General features: G+C 38.4%; 1 non-coding gene across 1 annotated transcript; it reads left to right on the top strand.

Moving 5' to 3' along the window:
- The first annotated feature begins 591 nt into the window (after positions 1–591).
- On the top strand, positions 592–698 carry LOC141716389 (small nucleolar RNA R71). The gene has a single exon (XR_012573101.1). It is a non-coding gene; the product is annotated as a small nucleolar RNA R71 (small nucleolar RNA).
- The last annotated feature ends 4,037 nt before the right edge of the window (positions 699–4,735 follow it).

The following is a 4,735-nucleotide window of genomic DNA, read 5'->3' as shown; positions in this document are numbered from 1 at the left end:
TAAGCTTCAACTCCTCTAATTCAGATTTTTCATTAGCTTGTGGTAGCTGGAGTTGCTTTCTTGGTGCATATTGCGGTTGCTGAAAACTAGGGGGGTTGTACTGCTTAGCTGGATACTGTTGATAAGGCTATTGAACAGCGTTCCGAGTGTTGTTCCAGCTGAAATTAAGATGATTACGGTTGTTAGGATGATAGGTGGCTGACTTGCTGCGATCGCTGAAAGTTGCTCATGAACTGAGCTGATTCACTAGAAATAACACACTGATCAGTCTCATGGGCACCAGCACAAAGCTCACAGACACTAGAGATTTGATTAACTCCATAGTTAGTCAAAGTGTCCACCTTCATCGTCAAAGCCTTAAGTTGGGCAGCTATAGCAGTTGCTGCATCCAACTCCAGAATTTCTGCTACTTTTCCCTAAGTCAATCTCTGGTTAGGATTCTGGTATTCATTAGCAGCCATCAGTTCAATCAATTCATAAGCTTCGTCGTAGCTCTTAGCCCACAAGGCTCCTCCTAATACTGCATCGAGCATGGGTCTAGAAGTAGCACCCAATCCATTCTAGAAATAGTTTATAATCATCTAATAAGGCATGCCATGGTATGGGCACTTCCTTAGAATCTCCTTATATCGATCACAAGCCTCACACAGAGATTCTCCAGTTTGCTGAGCAAACTGAGTAAGAGCATTCCTGATTGCAGCAGTCTTCGCCATAGGAAAGAATTTAGTGCGAAAATTTTGAGCCAGATCTTCCCAAGTGGTGATAGATCCTGGTGGTAGAGAATGTAACCAGCACTTTGCTTTGTCCCTCAGAGAGAATAGAAAGAGTCGCAGCTTGATAGCATCTTCAGTCACACCATTGAACTTGAAAGTGTCGCGGATCTCGATGAAATCCCTGATGTGCATGTTGGGGTCTTCAGTAGGAGAACCCCCAAACTGAATTGAGTTCTGTATCATCTGAATCATGCTTGACTTGATCTCAAAAGCGTTAGCCGAGATGGCTGGTCTGATGATGCTTGACTGATTTTCATTGATCTTAGGCCGAGAATAGTCCATCAAGGCCTTAAGATTTTTGCTTGATCTCCCATCACTACTAAAACTGGTTCCTCAACTTTCTTTTCTTCTTATAACTTCTCTTCTTCTTAAAAACATCCCTTCGAACCACTACAACTTCTTCCTCGGCCTTATCCAGAGTTCTCTTACGAGACCGCGAACGCCTATGCATACACGCTCGCTAGAGCACCTGAAATAAGACAAGGAAATAGATAAGTAACAATGTCCGAGTCAATGAACTTTAACGACCACTGATGACAAACAAATAAACCAAAAATTAACACCGAGTCCCCGGCAGCGGCGCCAAAAACTTGTTAGTCGCTAAATACGCGCTAAAGTACACGCAAGTATACGCGTTCGCAATCGCAAGTAGTATAAGATTTAAATCAGATTCGTTCCCACAGAGACTGGTTTAGGTTAACTTTATAATTTATGCACTTATGCAACATTGTATGATTATTATTCAATGCTAAGACGATAACAAATTGGGATTATTTATAACTAAGAATTAAACTAACAATTATATCTAAGAGAATAAGAATGATTGAATTAATATATATGACAAACATGGGATTCTAAGTTCATTAAATACTTCATTCAATAGCCTTTTTGTTCTTAACCTTAGCATGTAATGGTGATGACACTAATCAGATAACACGAAACTGATAAACACCAACTTTCGTTGTATGAATACCATACTACCAGACATCCATAAAATAGATAGAAGCTGAATATACACCAATTATATTGAGACCCTATATGTCTATAAAATTTGACAACATAAAGGTTTAAGCACAAGTTATATATCTTGATTACATAGGGCAAGTAAGATGGTTAAACTTACCTACGAATCATGCATAACAAATACATGAACCTATACTAGCATGGCAAGTTCTAAATCCTTAAATTCATTTTCGCTTCATTAAGAATTAACACACTATCTTATAAGTTTGCGACGCTCACAAGACGAATAAGCACAACCAATACTAGTTATCATACAATCACCACATACTAAGGCATTGAAACAAATCAACTAAAGAAATCAATAAATAAATCTGCTAGAACCCCACGATAACGATTAGCCCATGATCAGACTCATCATCAATGTGGGTTCCAATGAAAGCATGGTATAATAAACGTAGTCTTTATAACGAATAATAAACAAAGTATAACACAAGAGTATAGGTTCAACAAAACAAGAAACGAGCATCCAAGATTACAACTCAAAACAAAGATTTAAAAGAATAAACTAGATCGTCTTCGCCTTTGTTGAATTATGCTATAGGTCTCTTGCCGTCTTCTCCTTCAGCTCTGTTATATCTCTCTAAAAAACGAGCTTTAAGTATGTATATATATAGCAGCCCTATGCAGAGTAGAAGTCTTCCTCTCAAAAGCCAAGTAGAATCAGGATATTAATATCCCGACACGGCGTGGCCGCGCGCTTGATCGGCGCGGGCGTTGGCTTTCTGTAGTTTGGGCGCAGGCGCGCGCTTTGACAGCGCAGGCGCGCTTTGAAAGCGCAGGCACGCTTTGACAGCACGGGCACACTTTGACAGCGCGAGCGCGCTGGCCTTCTATGCAAAATTCCGACTTCTTCTTTTTTCTTGTTGAATTGAGCCAGTTTCCCAAGAGCTTTTATTCCAACACCTTCCTAACACTAAATTAGCACCAAAACAATGCTAATTCACCTGATTACCTGAAGAATGCCTGAAAATGCAAAAACACTAGAAAACACATTAAAACACCAATAACATGAGTATATTTACACCAATTCAAAGCTTTACGGAGCGCAATAAAGTGTCATAAATGCCACGCAACAGGAGCATCAGGAAACAATAGTGGTACTAATCAAAGAAATAACAGAGAGTTCATGGATCAAGGGGGAGGTTCGCCTTCAATGAGTCAACTTCCATATGCAAGAAAATGGTCTAAGTCACACACACTTGACTTAATCATTGGAAACCCTAACAGTGGTATAAGAACAAGAAAAGCCACTCAGAATGAATATCTCTACCATTTTTTTCTATCTCAAACTAAACCTAAGAAGGCTGAAGAAGCTCTGCAAGATGTTCACTGGGTTACAGCAATGCAAGAGGACCTCAATGAATTTGAAAGGAATAAAGTCTGGACTTTTGTGCCAAGACCAAATAACAGATCTGTATTTGGCACAAAGTGGGTATTCAGAAACAAAACTGACAGTGAGGGCATTATTACAAGGAATAAAGCAAGACTGGTTACAAAGGGTTACTCACAACAAAAAGACATTGATTATGATGAGACATTTGCTCCAGTTGCAAGGCTTGAGGCAATTAAAATCTTTCTTGCCTATACTGCTCACAAGAAGTTTAAGGTGTTCCAAATGGATGTGAAGAGTGCATTCTTAAATGGAGAACTCGAAGAGGAAGTTTATGTTGAACAACCTCCAGGGTTCATTGATCCAAAATATCTGGATCATGTCTACTTACTGGATAAAGCACTCTATGGACGGAAGCAAGCTCCACGGGCCTGGTATGAAACACTTGCTCTATTTCTGCTAGAGAGTGGTTTAATAAGAGGTATAATTGAAAAAAACTCTCTTTTATAAATATCATGGTAAGGACTTGTTATTAGTACATATATATATTAATGATATCATTTTTGGATCTACTAATGATAAACATGTTAGAGATTTGCAAAGCTAATGCGGTCCATGTATCAAATGAGTATGATAGGAGAACTGAGTTATTTTCTGGGGTTACAAGTTAAACAGACTGATGAAGGAATCTTCATAAATCAATCCAAATACACCAGGAATCTACTCAAAAGATTTAGAATGCAAGACTGCTCAACTGCATCAACTCTCATGGCCATTGCAACCAAATTAGATTTAAGTACTAGTTCTTCAGTAGATATAACTAACTACAGAGGTATGATCGGCTCACTCCTATATCTTACTACTAGTAGACCTGATATCATGTATGTTACCTGTCTTTGTGCAAGGTTCCAAGATGATCCTAGAGAACCTCATATGTTAGCTGTGAAAAGAATTTTTAAGTATCTCAAAGGCACCATGAATCTGGGATTATGCTAATTTTGCAGGATGCAAAATAGACAGGAAAAGCACTTCTGGAAACTGCCAATATCTTGGTGGCAGATTGGTTTCTTGGTATAGCAAGAAATAAAAGTCATTTTCCACATCAACTGCTGAAGCAGAATACATTGCTGCAGGAAGCTGTTGTACTCAGATTCTATGGATGAAGAATCAACTGATAGATTATGGGTTATACTATTCTTCTATTCCTATATATTATGATAATCAAAGTGATGTTGCAATAACGGGAAATCCAGTGTAGCATTCAATGACTAAGCACATCAGTATCAGGTACCATTTCATAAGGGAACATGTGGAAGCTGGTACAGTGGAATTGGTCTTTGTTTCAACAGATCAGCAGGTAGCAGATATATTCACCAAGCCTCTCTGTTTCACAAGATTGGTGAATGAATTGGGAATGACATCAGGACAATTCTCAGACTCTGATAATTAAGACTACTAATATTTTTGAAGCATGGTATCTTATCATGTGTCAGTACTTGTCAGATACTGATTTTTGTGATAAATATTGATGTCATGATAACATGCAAATTGTGCTAAATGATCTTATGTAAAAATTGCATGTTAAACTACTGATTATGCGTACATGTTC

This window comes from Apium graveolens, chromosome 3 (assembly GCF_009905375.1).
Source record: "Apium graveolens cultivar Ventura chromosome 3, ASM990537v1, whole genome shotgun sequence".
NCBI classification, from domain to species: domain Eukaryota; kingdom Viridiplantae; phylum Streptophyta; class Magnoliopsida; order Apiales; family Apiaceae; genus Apium; species Apium graveolens.
This window is presented reverse-complemented; position numbering and strand designations above follow the sequence as displayed.